The 20064-nt window shown below is 34.1% G+C and overlaps 1 non-coding gene across 1 annotated transcript; it reads right to left on the reverse strand.

The window, feature by feature from the left end:
• Positions 1–11714: 11714 nt before the first annotated feature.
• LOC139895158 (small nucleolar RNA R71) lies at positions 11715–11821 on the reverse strand. The gene has a single exon (XR_011775623.1). It is a non-coding gene; the product is annotated as a small nucleolar RNA R71 (small nucleolar RNA).
• Between the last annotated feature and the right edge of the window lie 8243 nt (positions 11822–20064).

Consider the following 20064-nt stretch of genomic DNA (forward strand, 5'->3'; position numbering starts at 1 on the left):
ATAATAATAATAATAATAATATAAATATAAATATAAATATATATACGAGTGTAATATGTATGTGTGCAAAACTGGAACGAATTCGACTGAATTTATAGATGTGGACTGATTTCCAACCCTATGCGATCGCATGGTTTTTAGGCATCAAGGCCATGCGATCGCATGGCCCTCTGATCCAGCTCACAAACTTTTGTTTTCTTGTTTGTCGACATATTTATTTATTAATATATAATATATATAATTTATATTAATTAATTATATATTATATTATATTCTCGTGCATAGTTGACTTGAAATTTTCGTTCCGATGTCTCGTACGTTGTCACTCGACTTATGCCCCGGTTTTGGTTTCTCGAACGCATTTTCGTACGTTTAGAAAACTTGCATTTTACGTTTCGTGTCACGTACCTTTGTCAAAATATAGTCTTAAATTATCCCTAAACTATACCACTCAAAGTATATATTAAACTTTCGAGTGTTTTGGTCATTTACTTCTATAAATCATTGTCTCGCTATTTGTTAATATATATATAATAACAATTCGTTTTATGACCATTTTAATATTATATTTTATATATTTTCAATATTAATATATACGTTTTAAAATACATATCACAAGTTATTCATATATCTAATTCCAACAGTTAATATTTCTTATTATTGTATGTCTCCAAATTACGTTATTTAAACAAACACTTTACCATTTATTTCGAATATCGTTAAAAATGAACAATTTCCCAAATCAACGTGGACCTCACAACAGAGACTCGTAATAATATCATAATCTTTAAGGGACTCAATAAATATCTTTTAATTCAACCATTTGGCATAATCTTTTAACTCCGTAGTTAAATATATCAATCAGATAATCAAACCAATAAGGTTAATGCACAGTATCGTTTTCATAACACTTTGTTACGTTTTCAAGTTATAGTATATATATGTATCTATTTACATATATTTGTTCGCGAATCGTTGAGAACAATCGAAGGGTATTTGAATAGTTCATGAATTTTAGGATTCAACTTCATAGACTTTGCTTATCGTGTCGGAAACGTTAAAGATTAAGTTTATATTTAGTCAGAAATTTCCGGGTCATCACAGTACCTCCCCGTTAAAGAAATTTCGTCCCGAAATTTGAGTGAGGTCGTCATGGCTAACAATAAAAATGTTTTCATGACGAATATGTGTTGATAAATAGAATTTTTATCACCGTTGAATAATATGGATAAAAAAAATACAATTATTCGAAGTGTATGAGGGAAGTTATCGTAATAGAGTGAAATGGAGAATAGAGATTCGTCTTATCTCTTGACGTAGTAACGATTGATTTTCGGAATTTAAGGAATAGAAAATCTTCATAATTTAAATAAGATTTGATTCTTCGGAATTTAAGAAAATTAGGATTTCCTTTGATTAAATACGTAATCTGCCTCGATTGCTATGTCTGATATTTTGTTATAAATTGACCTCATCCGTTTCATTTATTTTCACCACTCCTATAATCTTCTTCCTTATTTCATACTTACAAAAGATTTGTGAAAATGCTTCATCCAGTTTTGATTCTTGATATTTTCTTGGCTATCATATCATTCATTCTTCTTTTTCATCTGCCACCAGAGGAGTTATTTTCTTCTACTATTACCTTGGGGTTATATTGTTTTTCATTCTCCCGTGTCTTTATATTGCTATACGCATTGATATACACGGTTTGTAATTTCGGGGTTGTTTTCGGGCTTTATATTTTTCATTATATTTCGGAGCTTCATGCTTTCGTTTTCTCTTCCTGACTTTAAGTCAAGCGAATAATGGTCCAGAATTCGTAGGTATGAATTTCAGAATGAACATAAGTAATATTCTAAGAAAGAAACGGTAATGGCACAATCTGATTTGTCAAATTACCAGAATACCTCGAAAAAGACCGAATCATCAAGAAAAATATTTTCTTGATATGTTTAGAGGTTAAATAGAATGAAAGAGTTATGTAACATGGTTCATGATGAGGGTATGATCTGTGAACCTTTATCATGTTCCATTAGAAACTCAGCATGACTTACTGTAATATAATCACGTTGATCAAGTGTCATTATATTATACTAACTCATGCTTCAATCCCCAACACTACTTCAAAAACATCCATTTTTTCAAAATTTTCAGAAATTAGAAACTAAAATAGTTTCTTTTATGATGTAACACAGATAGCGTGAAGAGATAAATAATTTCAGATGATAATAGTTATGAAGATATCTTCAGAAATATCGAAGATATTTATAATGAAAGATATGATAATATCTTAGAATTTCTAATATCAGAGGATGATGAAGAATATTGTCCGCAAGGGTTTAGATTCGGAAGCAAGGTATTCGTTAATGGCTTCAGCAAATACTGAATCATTTGGATTCTTAGAAGGCAGGTTTCGTCTTTGTGATTTATCCACAACATCCTTCATACTTTGCTCAATCCGTTTTCCAGTTCCAAACCTTTTCTTTTTCTAAGCTTTGCCAACACACTATTCTTTATCATCAAACTTTTTCTTGTTAAGGTCGTTTACAGTTTTTGCTGCTTCATCAGTACTTTTCAAAATTTCGAGAACTAGTTCACGGTTTAAGGTGTTTTTCAGAAACTTCACATTCGAAGTAAGTAAGTATAGGAGATAGACATTATATGTATATATATAACTGTTGGCGTAGAATTGCTGCGAAATTCGAAATACTGATTGCTAATTCCCGGTAGTTGGTATGGTAATTACCGTTAGAAGATGTAGACGAGTATATGATAGGGTTTCAATGATTATAATGATTTTTCGGAGGGTCAAGGATCAATGAAGTTGTTGGTAAATTTACTGCATGTGTGGTGGAACATAAAAGGTTCCCCAGTAACAAAAATGTATATGTCAAAGTTATAATAAGGTTAATCTTGAAAAGTCGAAGTTAACTGGTTGGAAGTGTGATAAAACTGGATACTTTGAAAAGGGATTGCAAGATTATTTTCGTTAAAAACAATGTTGAAGGATCTTGCACAGTTTTGAAGTCAAAGTATTGCTTCGAAAGATGTAAGGATCTAAGAATGATGTCACCGGTTCAGAGTTATGACTTAGATTCTAATCCGTCAATATCAGAATATGTAATTGAATTTGTATGAAAAAGATTGTATATCGTTGTGAGATTTATTAAAAAAATTTGAATCAAAGTTGTACAGTGTAGCATATTAATTGCAAACTTAAATATTTCTCGGGTATTACCTACCCGTTAAAAAAATTTCACAATTAATACTTTGTACAAAGAATTTTCATTATAGTCTTTATGAAAATATCTGTATGTATATTTTCTTCAGATGTAATATAGATTTAATGAGTTAATATCATATTAAGCTCATTTAATTTTTGGCTTGAATGAATAATCTCCAAAACATTAGAGATTACCTAATCTTCTCGGAGTATTTCACTAATGAAATTAATACTTCATTATTTATTCTTATTGATATTCCTCGGTGAAGGATGTTGATGCTCGTGGAATTTTTGTAAACCTTACAAGGCACAGATGATGTTTTCTGGAAAGTTTCGAGTACATCGAAAATGAAAATGTAAAATCAATTATGTAATTGAATAATACACTTGGTTTATTAGGAAATGGAATTCATTGAGTTGAAACAGAGATTGTAGTTAACGATTGTTAAGTCATTAACGAAGGATGTATAGCATATTAGTAACATGAACTAACCGAGTAGTACCTACCAGTTATGATTCACATGTAATAGCTTAGTACGAAAAGATTTATTTTGTTTTCAAATTTCACACATATATATATAAAATATACATATAATTTCTTCAGGGAAAATGAGTTAATACTTCATAACTCGTTGATACAATATACGCGTTGTTGATTTGTGATGATGTTGGTGATTATGAAATTGGTGGAACTTGTAGTGCTACAGGTTTTGCCGGTGTTGGTGATACTGACGATACTGTTGATGCTGCTGGTAAAACAAGTCTAGCTTGTAAATCGTACACCATTCCGGTCAGGGTTTCTACTCTTCCTTCTATCATTTCGGTCTACTCATCTGATTTACGGTTACGGCTGGAATAGATAATCTCTAAGTGTAACAACCCAACCCGTTAACCAACCAATAACGCGGATAAAATTTTTTTTTGCTGGAACAACATATGGCGCGGCGCGCCATATGGCCGCGCGGCACGCCAAAGTGGCCTGTCCAAAAAGTCATGGAATGCGAAAATGTTTGACCACTTCCCGACGTATTTAGACAAAACGCTTTTAACCATACATTAATATATGCAGAACTAACACGTCCCATTAATAAAATTAGTCTTACGAAGACCGGGCCCACATCGGCTGTTTTACGACTTTCGTACGAAAATACAAGTTTTCAAACACATGATTTGTAATACAAAATAAAGGCCGAGCATGGCGATTGGGGATACGCTACCCAATCCTAATCAATCCAAAAGCAAGCCTTCTAAAGCAACTACGCAAGTCCACTAGTCCCCGCTTACCCGAGCCTTCGCATCCATGCAATCTATAAAAAAGTCAACAACGAGAGGGTAAGCTAACGCTTAGTGAATGCAATACTTATACATATACATATGTAATTTACTTACACGCATCCACTTACAATACCATGCAAACAAAATGCATAAATGAGCTAGCAACACCAAACATACGACTAGCAACAACGTTAGTATATAAATCGCCACAATAATATACTAAATCACAATAATGCATAAATATAACAAACCGTTCCTCGCTATGGCACTACCGACTTGTAGACGACCAATAATGTCGAGTCTCACTCGTATGTTGTCACTGACTTGTGACTCATCAAAGGGTGTCACCGACTTGTGAACTACCCACCAATATCTATGGGTCACCGACTTGTGAACGCCATGTGACATCACCGACTTGTGAAGCGCCACTAAGTGTCACCGACTTGTGAACACTATAGGGTGTCACCGACTTGTGAATCACCCAAGGGTATCACCGACTTGTGAACCCCCATCAATACATATGGGTCACCGACTTGTGAACGCCATGTGACATCACCGACTTGTGAAGCACCACTAAGTGTCACCGACTCGTGAACACTATAGGGTGTCACCGACTTGTGAATCACCCAAGGGTATCACCGACTTGTGAACCCCCATCAATACATATGGGTCACCGACTTGTGAACCTCCATGTGGCATCACCGACTTGTGAAGCACCACCTAGTGTCACCGGCTTGTGAACACTATGAAGTGTCACCGACTCGTGAATCACTTCCCCGACTTATGGTGACACCGACTTGTGAAACGCCAACCAACTACTAAGGGTCACCGCCCCGTGAACCACTATGAGGTGGCACCGACTTATAAATAACCTGTCGAGACACTACCGACTTGTAGTTCCCATCCCATCATACCAATAAATATGTCAACGTCTTGTGACATAACGCCCACTACTTACGATGTAGCACCAAAGGCCCACATCGCGTACGAGTAAATAAACCACATACATACATGTATAAATATTCCACTCACTTTGTCGCCTTGAAGAAATGCCACCGAATAATCCGCAACACACCGAAGGAATGTACCTATTCCATTATCACAAACACAACAACACAATTAGGGTGGATTTACAAATCAACCCAAAGTGACAACTAGTGCAATTCCGACCCAAATGCACTTCCAAGCACAAACCGTGCCCAAACTAACCAATAATCACTAACACAAGTGAGAATGGTCCTAATACGCCAATTAGACCCAATCATAGGTGTTAAACACATATCTTGCCCAAAATGGCACTTAAACACTAATTTGACCCAAAAGAAGTCAATATCGCGCCATTATCAAGTTTTAACAACAAAACATATTTAACTCGGTTTTATACTTCAACTTAATCCATTTTAAGTTTATAAACCTTATTAAATCGACAATTGGGTTATAATCATCACCAAACACTAATCTTTGACTCTAGTCAAAGTTAGTCAACCAAACATACCCAAAAGAGTTTCAACACTACTAGAATCACTAATACTAGAGATTACACACTACATACAAGCCTTAAACATGGTTAAATCATTAACCAACCCTAAACCCACCAACAACAACAATAACTAGTTACAATTTCCCATTTCACCTCCTAAATGGGTTTTATAACTAACTAGTTCAAAACCCTAAACTTGAATATCAAATTACAAAGATGAAGTTCGGAGTTTGAACTTACCAATACCGCCAAAATGATGCCGTTGACGAGTAGAACAACTTTAATACCCGAGGTTTGACCCGAAACACCCTTCTTCTTCTCCAATTGGAGCTCTCTCTCTCTCTAAAACTCTCCTCTCACTCTAGGGTTTGAAGATGAGAGTGTTTGATGAGTGAAAATGAGCTCCAATGGAGTTCTAGGTCAGTCTTGATGACCCCAAACCGACCCTAATTGAAAAGACCAAAGTACCCCTCATTTAAACCTTTTAAAAAGGCTGAAAATTGCCTCTGCAGCAATCGGCGCGCCGCGCCAGAAGGTGGAGCGCCGCTCCAAATAACTGGAAATTGTGGTCGAGCCCAAAACAGGTTTCAGCAACTTGTTTTGGCCATAACTTTTCAACCGTAACTCCGTGTTCGATGAATAAAATATCGTTGGAAACGTAATAAGATATTCTATCCAATGGTAAGGCTTTGAAACATCAATTCAAACTTTATTTGGGGTTGTAAAGATACGTACACACCTTGTCACTTCGGACAACGTCCAGTTTCCTTCGGCGTTCGAGCAAGCAACACGTACACTTCATACACGCATCGTACACCATAAATACATTATGTACAATAAATATTTGGGTCTTAAAACTAAGACTTTAGAGATTACATAATTGCCGCAGAATATTTCTTCAATGAAATTATGAATCAATACTTCATCGATTATTGTTGTTGGTACTCCTTGGTACCTACGGTGCGTATGATGTTGATATCCGAGGTATAGATTGTGATGTTGAGGCATGTGATGGGGATGTTATTGTTGGTGGTGGTAATGGTACTGTTGGTGTTGTTATCGGTGGTACTGTTTATGCTGCTGGTGCTGCTGCTGGTGTTTGTAATCCTTGCACTATATTCTACAAAGCCACTACCCGAGCAAGAAGCTCGTTAACTTCTTCTATTATACTGGGATGATTGGATGTTCGGATAAGCGGATGAATAAGATTTACAATATTGGATATTACATAGTCGTTGCGAGCTGTTCTGGAAATGAGGGTGAAAATGGTGTTACGAACGGGTTCACCGGTAAGTGCTTCAGGTTCTTCGCCAAGAGGTGAATGTGGTGGATGGAAGGGATCACCTTCTTCTTGTCTCCAATGATTAAGTAGATTATGAACCCATCCCCAATTCATCCAGAATAGATGATGGCTAATTGGTTGATCCATTCCGGTTACACTGTCTTCGGAATTCAGGTGAATATCTATATCGGAATAGATGTCAGAGTTTAAGGAATATGAACTAGATACGGGATCCATCTTGTATAATTAGGGAGATGATTTTTGATATGAATTAGATTATAGAATTTAGTTTGGTATTCTTCAATACATAATCTACATATGTATATATAATACCAAATTCCATAAATCATGGAGAAATTTTCAGAAGATGTCAGGAAAAGTTTACAGTAACAGATAAGCTAAGATATGAATTTTGTCTATACACTATTCATGCAATCAATGCAGTAAAATGTGTCTAGACTAGGAATGATAAGTAGGTAATTTCCGACAAAAATGATAAGCAAAACTTTTGACATGCAGACACGGTCGAAGTCCAAACTTACTAATGCATCCTAACAACTATCAGTTAGACACACTCATGCAAGACCTGGTTCACTAGGACCAACGCTCTGATACCAACTGTGACGATCGCTCCAAATCCATATGGACGAATACGTCATTCATCGATTTCATTGCGAGGTATTTGACCTCTATATGATACGTTTTGTAAACATTGCATTCTTTTAAAAAGGCACATCATAAATGAATATTTAAATCAAAGGTTTTCGACATCTGATGATTTCTACATATAGACCATCACCGTAAATAATAGTTTACAATAATACTTCCGTTGACAATACAGTCAAAATAAGATACATGGTGATGATTTGGTGAATGCAACGTTTCCTTGAAAAATATGTCATGTAAGACTCCATGCACATAGCTTGTCTAACACATAAGCAAACAGCGGAAGACTTATAGGAAACCTGAGAATAAACATGCTAACAAATGTCAACACAAAGGTTGGTGAGTTCATAGTTTTATAGTTTCATATAATCTGTATATAAAGGTGGATCACAAGATTTCAGTTGTTTCGTCCAGAAACGTTTATTAAAATATTCTACAAGATTGAGCACCCTGGTAACTAAACTTTAACGTCTATCTAATAAGTACCCCTGTGTTTAACATGCAACCAACATATACGATACACTCAAATAGCATACATCTGTTTTATAGTTCAGGCTATGGTTTCTATACCTGGAACAGACGGGGATGTCAAGCCCTATGGATCCATATATAACTACTCGCGCCCACCAGTTCTTATAACCGGCAGTTACTAGTTACCAAAGCTAAGGGATTTTCAGTTCAAACTCGGTGTAGAATTTAGTATGTACTTGTATCCATTGCGTTTAAAATAAAGTGCATGTATTCTCAGCCCAAAAATATATATTGCAAAAGCAATTAAAAAGGGAGCAAATGAAACTCACGCATATAATTATTGTAAAATAGTTAATAAAGCATTTGCATGTATTCTCAGCCCAAAAATGTAAAGGGTAAAAGGGATCATATGAAACTCACCTTAGCAGCACATAAAGTTGTTCATCGTAATGTGACCGAAACTCGGATTACCAAATAATCGTAGACCTCAACCTAGAGAACATATGTTGGTCAATAAATGTCTATCAAGCTAGGTCAGGTCATAGTGTATCACAATCCTAATGCTCGATATCGACATACAAAAGTTATCCAATGTTATTTCAAAAAGTCAATTTTGACAATAGTTCAACAAACGAGACGTACCTTATATAAGGATTCATTTACTCGGCTGGTAATATTTAAAAATTCATTTTATCAATCTTGTAAACAAGTTGTTTAAATCTTAATTGCAAATTCATAAGCAATTCCAATTAACATCAATTATAATTCAGTTGATCATATCTTTTAATCCGTTCATCGAAACTATTCGATGTCTAAATGAAAAGTCATTGATTTTTCGCCAGCTTTCCAAAAACATGTATATCATATACCTTTTACCAGTAATATATGTATTTAATTCATGATTCATTATAAACTGTTTAGCGACGAAATTTAGCATACAAACATGTATAAATATATATATACTCAAGCACTAGACATGGATACACAATTAATATATAAAATATAAAATATGAGTGCTTACGTATCAGTATTGAGATTCAATATTGTAGGAAAGTACGTAGACGTAACGGAGATGATAAACACTAGATTTGATTCACAAATATACCCCCGAACATTACCCATAACCTCCTTGGAAATAACCCATAATTTCCTTAGCTCTATCTCGCTTGAAAACCATTTTGAAAGTGACACACTCATAACCTCGTCGTAGTATTTTATGTATAATACTAATTAATAATATTAATATTAATAATAATAAGATTAATAATAATATTAATCTTAATAATAATAATAATAATAATAATAATAATAATAATAATAATAATAATAATATAAATATAAATATAAATATATATACGAGTGTAATATGTATGTGTGCAAAACTGGAACGAATTCGACTGAATTTATAGATGTGGCCTGATTTCCAACCCCATGCGATCGCATGGTTTTTAGGCCCTCTGATCCAGCTCACAAACTTTTGTTTTCTTGTTTGTCGACATATATATTTATTAATATATAATATATATAATTTATATTAATTAATTATATATTATATTATATTCTCGTGAATAGTTGACTTGTTATTTTCGTTCCGATGTCTCGTACGTTGTCACTCGACTTATGCCCCGGTTTTGGTTTCTCGAACGCATTTTTGTACGTTTAGAAAACTTGCATTTTACGTTTCGTGTCACGTACCTTTGTCAAAATATAGTCTTAAATTATCCCTAAACTATACCACTCAAAGTATATATTAAACTTTCGAGTGTTTTGGTCATTTACTTCTATAAATCATTGTCTCGCTATTTGTTAATATATATATAATAACAATTCGTTTTATGACCATTTTAATATTATATTTTATATATTTTCAATATTAATATATACGTTTTAAAATACATATCACAAGTTATTCATATATCTAATTCCAACAGTTAATATTTCTTATTATTGTATGTCTCCAAATTACGTTATTTAAACAAACACTTTACCATTTATTTCGAATATCGTTAAAAATGAACAATTTCCCAAATCAACATGGACCTCACAACAGAGACTCGTAATAATATCATAATCTTTAAGGGACTCAATAAATATCTTTTAATTCAACCGTTTGGCATAATCTTTTAACTCCGTAGTTAAATATATCAATCAGATAATCAAACCAATAAGGTTAATGCACAGTATCGTTTTCATAACACTTTGTTACGTTTTCAAGTTATAATATATATATGTATCTATTTACATATATTTGTTCGCGAATCGTTGAGAACAATCGAAGGGTATTTGAATAGTTCATGAATTTTAGGATTCAACTTCATAGACTTTGCTTATCGTGTCGAAAACGTTAAAGATTAAGTTTATATTTAGTCAGAAATTTCCGGGTCATCACAATAGACATCAAAATTTTCTGGTTCGTAGTAATAGTTGAATTTGTACGTGGACCGGGTTATTGGAGCCAAACAGTACTCAATTATATTGAGACCAAACGAATCCTGCCCCCTCTGCTGCATCTTTTGGCTATTCGAAACGTGGGCAAAATCAGAAAAGTCTATTAATTGGATAACTTATATAATTTTTCTTTCCTTTTTAAAAACTAATAGGATATTCAGTGAATGCACCGAGCAAGACGTTCACCACCTTTTGTACGTTCACCACCTGTAACTAGATCAAGACATTTAGCAAATATTACCGCCGTTGATTTTTCTTTAGAATCGTCATCCAGTCGACCAAGTACTCCAGTTCAAATTTCCGATAATCCATTTTTTGAACCCGACCTCACAATTGAGAATCCGGAGAATATTCAGGGACGATTCATAGATCCTGAACCACTAAACTTTCCTCCGGAACCACCAATCATTCAAACAGAGATTGTTGAGGAACGAACCATTAAATCAGAATCCTCTAGTGATTCCGATTCAACAAATTCAATTATGGAGAATCTGGAACCTTTAAGTATGGAAGACCGAATGAGAGCTAAACGCACTGGCCAAGGTCACGCAATTACTCATCCTGACATTAATGCGCCAGATTATGAAATCAAAGGACAAATTCTACACATGGTGACTAATCAATGCCAATTTAGTGGTGCGCCGAAGGAAGATCCAAATGAACATCTTCGTACCTTTAATAGGATCTGCACTCTATTTAAAATCTGAGAAGTGGAGGATGAACAGATATATCTCATGTTATTTCCCTGGACTTTAAAGGGAGAAGCCAAAGATTGGTTGGAATCGTTACCTGAAGGGGCGATTGATACATGGGACGTTTTAGTTGAAAAATTTCTTAAACAATTCTTTCCTGCATCTAAAGCCGTAAGACTTCAAGGAGAAATTGTTACGTTTACACAGAAATCAAATGAAACTCTATATGAGGCGTGGACAAGATTTAAAAAGTTATTAAGAGGATGTCTGCAACATGGTTTAGATACCTGTCAAATAGTACAAATATTCTACCAAGGATGCGACATCACTACAAGGAAAGACATCGATATAGCAGCTGGTGGTTCTATTATGAAGAAAACAGAAACTGATGCTTACAAAATTATTGATAACACTGCTTCCCACTCACATGAGTGGCACCAAGAAAAAGATATCGTTAGATCATCTAAAGCAGCTAGAGCTGATTCTAGCCATGACTTAGATTCCATTTCCGCAAAGATAGATGCTGTGGAGAGACGAATGGAAAAGATGACTAAGGATATTCACTCAATACGAATTAGTTGTGAGCAGTGTGGAGGACCACATTTGACAAAAGATTGTTTCAGTATTGAATTAACAATGGAACAAAGAGAGAATATTTCATACATAAACCAAAGGCCTGGAAATAATTATCAGAATAATTATCAACCGCCAAGACCTATTTACAATCAAAATCAGAACTATAACCGAAATATTCCATACAACAACCAACAAGGTCCTAGCAATCAACAAGTATCCAACAATACTTACAATCAGCAAAGACCTAATTTTCAAAACAAACCACCACAACCCGATGATAAAAAGCCGAATTTAGAAGATATGATGACGAAGCTAGTTGAAACTCAAACGCAGTTTTTCACATCTCAGAAACAAACTAATGAACAAAATGCTCAAGCATTTAGAAATCAACAAGCTTCTATTCAAAATCTGGAACAAGAAGTAAGTAACCTAGCAAGGTTAATAGGTGAAAAAAAATCGGGAAGTTTACCTAGTGATACAAATGCTAACCCCCGGAATGAAACAGCTAAAGCTATTACCACAAGAAGTAGTACAACACTTAAACCACCTGAAATACCTGTAACTTCTGATGAAGCTATTCCTACTCCACAAGAACCACAACCTGAACAAGATAAGGAAAAAGAACCGGTTGTTGAAAAGGTTAATGAAGATAACACAGTTAAGGATAAACCTTATGTTAAACCATACCAACCACCACTTCCTTACCCGAGTAAAATGAAGAAAGAGAAACTTGAAGCCGAGCAATCCAAATTCTTGGATATGTTTAAACAAATAAATGTAAATCTTCCTTTCATTGATGTGATTTCAGGAATGCCTAGATATGCTAAATTCTTGAAAGATCTGATCACGAATAGAAAGAAAATGGAAGAACTCTCGGCTGTTACCATGAACGCTAATTGTTCAGCAGTGCTGTTGAATAAGATACCAGAAAAATTATCTGATCCAGGAAGTTTCACAATTCCATGTTTTCTGGGTAGTCTTAGTTCAATAGAAGCATTAGCAGACTTAGGTGCTAGTATAAATTTAATGCCGTATTCACTATACGCTAAACTAGACCTTGGAGAATTGAAACCAACCAGAATAAGTATACAACTAGCCGATCGATCAATAAAATATCCTAGAGGGATAATGGAGAACATGCTAGTTAAAGTTGGTACTTTAGTATTTCCAGTAGATTTTGTTGTTCTGGACATGGAAGAAGATTCTCAAGTTCCTCTCATATTAGGAAGACCATTCTTAAACACGGCTAAAGCAATGATAGACGTGTTCGGTAAGAAATTGACCCTAAGTATAGAGGACGAGAGTGTTACCTTTTCAGTTGATAGAGCAATGCAACAACCACAATCTGCAGATGATACATGTTATTATATTCAAACTATAGATTCACATGCAGAATTATTAGAAGAATTTCCAGAATTACAAGGAACAGAAGAATGTTCTTTAGGAGAAGGAACTGAACCAATTGATGAAGTTGAAATGTTAGCTACACTTATAGCTAATGGATATGAACCAACAACAGAAGAAATTCAAATGCTAAAAGAAGAAGACAGATATCGATATAAATTATCGATAGAAGAACCTCCGAAATTAGAGCTAAAGCCACTTCCAAACCATTTGGAATACGCTTATTTACATGGTGAATCTGAATTACCTGTAATAATATCGTCTTCTCTTACTGAAAATGAGAAATCACAACTCATTTATGTGTTGAAAGCTCATAAACCAGCCATTGCATGGAAGATTCATGATATTAAAGGAATAAGTCCTTCGTATTGCACACATAAAATCCTTATGGAAGAAGGTCATAAAACGTATGTGCAACGCCAACGAAGACTAAATCCTAATATGCAAGATGTAGTTAAGAAAGAGATTATTAAACTGCTAGATGCAGGTTTAATTTATCCAATCTCTGATAGTCCATGGGTAAGCCCAGTTTAATGCGTACCTAAGAAGGGTGGCATGGCTGTCATTACAAATGAAAAAAATGAGCTTATTCCTACTAGGACTGTAACAGGATGGCGTGTATGTATTGATTATAGAAAATTAAATGACGCCACAAGAAAAGATCACTTTCCCTTACCTTTCATTGATCAAATGTTGGAAAGATTAGCCGGAAATAGTTACTATTATTTTCTAGATGGATTTTCTGGATATTTTCAAATTCCAATAGCACCCGAAGATCAAGAGAAAACCACATTCACGTGCCCTTATGGTACTTTTGCTTACAAACGCATGCCATTTGGACTTTGCAACGCCCCTGCAACCTTTCAAAGGTGCATGATGGCGATTTTTCACGACATGATAGAAGAATGCATGGAAGTTTTCATGGATGACTTTTCAGTCTTCGGTGATACATTTGAATCATGTCTAGTTAATCTGGAACGAATGCTTATTAGATGCGAACAATCAAATCTAGTACTTAATTGGGAGAAATGCCATTTCATGGTTAAAGAAGGCATCGTTCTTGGTCATAAAATTTTGAAGGAAGGAATTGAAGTGGATAGAGCTAAAGTAGATGTAAAAGCTAAACTTCCACATCCTACCAATGTTAGAGGAGTTAGGAGTTTTCTAGGGCATGCCGGTTTTTACCAACGTTTCATAAAAGATTTTTCTAAAATTGCCACTCCTATGAATAAACTCCTAGAAAAGGATGCTCCATTCATCTTTTCAGATGAATGTATCAAATCTTTTAATATTCTTAAAGAGAAACTTACTAATGCGCCGATCATGATAACACCAAATTGGAATCTACCGTTTGAATTAATGTGCGATGCAAGTGATTTTGCAATGGGAGCCGTTTTAGGACAAAGGATTAAAAAACGATTTCAACCTATATATTATGCTAGTAAGACGTTACAAGGAGCACAAAAAAATTGCACAACTACTGAAAAAGAACTCCTTGCTATTGTCTTTGCTTTTGACAAATTTCGATCATATCTCGTTCTAGCTTAAACGGTGGTCTATACCGACCATTCTGCTCTTAGATACCTATTTTTAAAACAAGATGCCAAACCAAGATTAATCTGTTGGATCTTACTCTTACAAGAGTTCGATATTGAAATCCGAGATAAAAGAGGAGCAGAAAATCTCGCCGCTGATCATCTTTCTCGTCTTGAAAATCCTGAATTAGAAGTTCTAAATGAATCGGCCATACAAGACAACTTTCCTGATGAATATCTATTGAAGATAGATTATAATGAAATACCATGGTTTGCAGACTATGCAAACTACTTAGTATGTGGATTCCTTGAAAAAGGATTATCATACCAAAAACGAAAGAAATTCTTCAGTGATATAAAACACTATTTCTGGGAGGATCCACATCTGTTTAAAAGTTGTCCAGATGGAATAATACGCCGATGTGTATTCGGAGATGAAGCTAGTAAAATTTTAAACCATTGTCACACAGGACCAACAGGAGGGCATTATGGGCCTCAACTAACAGCAAGAAAAGTTTACGATGCTGGCTTCTATTGGCCTACAATTTACAAAGACGCACACCTTCTTTGCAAATCCTGTGATGCTTGTCAAAGGGCTGGAAAAATAAGTCAACGTGATGAAATGCCACAAAATGTCATTCAAGTATGTGAAGTATTTGACATTTAGGGTATTGAATTTATGGGTCCATTTCCAAAATCTCATAATAATCTATATATTCTCGTAGCCATTGATTATGTATCTAAATGGGCAGAAGCACAAGCTCTCCCAACTAACGATGCACGAGTTGTAGTCAACTTTTTAAAACGTCTTTTTGCAAGGTTTGGAACACCGAAAGCTTTAATAAGTGATCGGGGTACTCATTTCTGTAATAATCAACTTGAGAAAGTTCTTAAAAGATATGGAGTAACTCATAAAATCTCCACTGCATATCATCCACAAACAAGTGGACAAGTTGAAAATACCAACCGAGCTTTAAAACGTATTCTAGAGAAAACCGTAGGATCAAATCCGAAGGAATGGTCCATTAAATTGGAGGATGCACTCTGGACTTTTAGAACAGCCTACAAAACTCCAATTGAAACCACACCTTTTAGACTTGTTTATGGAAAAGCATGTCATCTTCTAGTAGAAATTAAATACAAAGCATTTTGGGCTTTGAAGACATGTAATCTTGATATACATGAAGCTGGACGTCTACGATTAAGTCAACTAAACGAATTAGAAGAATTAAGACATGAAGCATACGAAAATTCGTTAATCTATAAAGAAAGAATGAAGAAATGGCATGATAAAAGAATTAGAAGTTCAAAAGAATTTAAAGAAGGAGACAGAGTTCTTCTTTTCAATTCACGATTCAAGCTATTTCCTGGAAAATTGAAATCAAGATGGTCTGGACCATTCATAGTCAAAAGAGTTTTCCCATACGGAACGATAGAATTAATAAATTCAAATGGGATTGAATTTAAAGTTAATGGTCACAGAGTTAAACATTACATACATGGTCCGATGGAAGTTGACAATGAAGTTAATCATAATTTCACCACCCAAGAATACCTTCAAAATGAAAACATAAATATGTTATCAACAACATATGAAAAATCAAAATTAGAATATAAGGAGGATTCAAATTTGAGTGATGAAGAAGAATTCTTATACAAACCTCCCATTCCAAGAAACGAAGAAAAATGTGAACAAGAAATTCAAATAGAAGTGAAAGAACCAAGGAAAGAACACCCGAAAAAGGTTTACAAACCAACTCGACTTACTAAAGCAGGAGACCCGGGTGAATTTATCATTTCTTGCTTACTTAATGATGGTACTGTATATAATGGACTCGCAGATTTAGGAGCAAGTGCAAATATTATGCCTCTTTTCTTATACAAAAGATTAGGCATGGGTAAATTAAAACCAACCAAAATAGGTGTTCAATCATTTGACCAAACCATTAAACACCCGGTTGGAATAGCAAATAATTTACTTGTTAACGTGGGAAGTTTGACCTTTGTTGCAAACTTCATAGTGATTAATATGGAGGAAAACCTTGATATTCCTCTAATTCTAGGTCGTCCATTTTTAGCAACTACCGAGGCATTCATTGATGTAAGAGAAGGTAGAATGACACTTAGGGATGGTGATACATCGATCACCTTTGTGAACCGAAAGTTTAGATCTCCACAAACCAAAACTGTTAGACCAATAAAAACGCATAAGTGTGGGGAAGATGAAGAAACACTTAATGATGATCCAATCACAAAGAATGCCGTTGATGATATGAAATTAGATGAACCCATTTTTAACAGTTCAACGAAGAAACTTTATAAACGGATTCACGATGCTAAGATTAAAGGAAACTTTAAGTTATATAACCGATTAATATCCAATTTATCGTCAAAAGAAAAGACAATGTTAGTTGAATTTGTGAAAGTTACGGAGGAAATCAACAAATGGATTGAAGTAAAAGTCAAAGATATACAAGTTGTTGATGATTCAATTGAAAATAATGTTAATCACAATTTCAACTAAGTATAGGGGGTTTATGTATTTCTGTTAGAGTTAGATTTTCTGTTTTCGTGTAGTTCTCGAAAATGGAACTCGAATGGTCTTTCCCTAGCAGACCCTAAAGAACTAGTCTTCTCCCCCCATTCTGAATTTTTATTTTTTTTTAGGTTTTTATGAAATGAAGACTGCCTGTGAACTAAACCATGGTCTAATGCTACACGCTTTGATCACTAAATGTAATAATGACACACTTCCGAGTGAAATAGTATCAGTAATCAGAGAAAGATTGGACGGAGTAAGAAAAGAATCCAGATGAGAAGATAATAAGTTACAATTTGGTAAAGGAAAATCAAAATCCGCAGCGAAAAGAAGAGCACGACACCTAGAAAGATGTCACAAATGCGGAAAATGGTCACATGGAGGTAAATGTTCAAATAATCAAACCTATTCAAATACCGAATTTGTTACTTTATGCAGAGACGGACCGTTCATATGTTTAGAAGAAAAGACACTGAATGCTCGAGGTTACGCCTATGTAGCTATGGAAAACCAATTAAACCGACTATCTTATGAATGGGATAGATCATATAACGAAGAATACTATCTCACAGGTAAGTCTGTACAGTTTTTTTTATTTTAACCTTTTGATAATAAACGCTATTTTGTTCGCTATAAAGTATTAAATTGGTATTGAATAAAATTAGGTTTGGCGATCGAAATTATTGATATCATACAAAAATTTATTACATCACTGCGAAATTTAACGTTTATTCTTAAGGTATAAATATCTTTAATCAATCAACCCAAAATATTTCAAAAATTCGTCATGAGTTAAATTAGGTCTTGGAACCGAAATTACTTTACCGAAAAGAGGGGCGCATATTTTTGATAATATTTGATTGATTAAAGTGGGATAAAAGCCAAAAAGATTTTTAATTTTATTTTTACCATGTTTTTAAAATTAATATATAAATCTTAAATTAATATTGTAAACTTTATAAAATCAATATATTTAAAATTGTAAATATTTGAAAAAATTAATATAAGTTTGGTGTGAAACACCGCGACTCGCGGAGAGACCAAAACCCAAAAAAAAAATAAAAACGTAAAGAACAGCTCAGTTGCACACCACAACACAAAAATACTGCAAAAATACTGCGAAAAAACCCGAAAAAGACCTCCCAAATTCACAATTTTTCACCGTTAATCATCAAATCTTTTACTAAAATCATGTTAAGAAGGATGCTATCAAGAAATTACTCAAGAAAAACGGTAAATTTCTACACCTAAACACCATTTAATCCGAAAATTGGTGTTCTTGAGCAATTTTATACCCAATTTGATTTTGATGCTTTTTAGTGTAATTATGCTTAAATTGTTTATGTATTATGCTTTTATAACCTAGATTGATGCTATTTAACATGATTAGAAGCCTTAAACTTCAAATTTTTAGTAATCTAGGGTTTGTGTTCTTGAGCAAATTTGGGGCTTTTTGATATAAACAGGTTATGGCAGATTTTTGTCATGAATTGTTGCTAAATTAAGTAGTGTAACATGTTTAGGTAGTTAAATGATCCAAACTTTGAGCCTAAACATGATTTTGAGAATTAAAGTGGACTTTTTCAAGTCTAAAATTCATGAACTTGATTTTTTGAGAGATAATGCCATTTGAAACTTGTTTAATTGCTAGTAATGATTATTTTGACATGTTATTTGAGTTGAATGCTTATGAACTTGGCGAACATTTTCGTATATGCTTATTTGAAAAAGTGTAGATTTGATGAAAATATGTAAATGAGCTTAAGTTTGATATAAATTGATCATGTAATTGTAATTATTTTGATTGATGATTTTGCTGACACTAATGCATATTTGGATGCACAAAAATTGTGTTTGATGTCTTTTGCAGACTGAAAGGGGTGAATCTTCATCCCAAGCTCGCAATGCTCCTGCTGAGAATGCGAAACAACAGGAGGTGGATAACTACTACAAACAAGAAATACCTCATCCAGTCATGACATTTTCTGATATGCACCATTTATCATTCAGCAAGCAAACACAAATATGTTTGGAAACTTTGGTAAAATTTAATCATTTTCACACAAATCACCCTCAATAATTTAAATTGTTACTGATTTCTTGCAAATGAGGGCATTGCAAGATCTTAAGTGTGGGAAGGTGTTAAATTCTTTCGGATTTTAAAATTTTTACCTTATACACTTGGTTACCATTAGAAATATTAGTAAAGTAGTAGTTGTATTAGAATCTAGTGCTCTCTGATAATAAAGAACAGCCCTAGTCTTATATACTGACTACCCAATTCTAGTAAAATTTTTAAAAAAAATTTCAACTAAATGAACTCAAAATCATGTTTATACATATTTATGAACGATAAAACTAGGTGTTAACACCGAAATTATTGTTACCTCGGAAAGGACATAAATTGAGAAACAAACCAAAATGTTAAAATTCATTTAAAATGGAATAGAGGACAATAAAAAGGAAAATA

Source organism: Rutidosis leptorrhynchoides, chromosome 2, assembly GCF_046630445.1.
Source record: "Rutidosis leptorrhynchoides isolate AG116_Rl617_1_P2 chromosome 2, CSIRO_AGI_Rlap_v1, whole genome shotgun sequence".
NCBI lineage: Eukaryota > Viridiplantae > Streptophyta > Magnoliopsida > Asterales > Asteraceae > Rutidosis > Rutidosis leptorrhynchoides.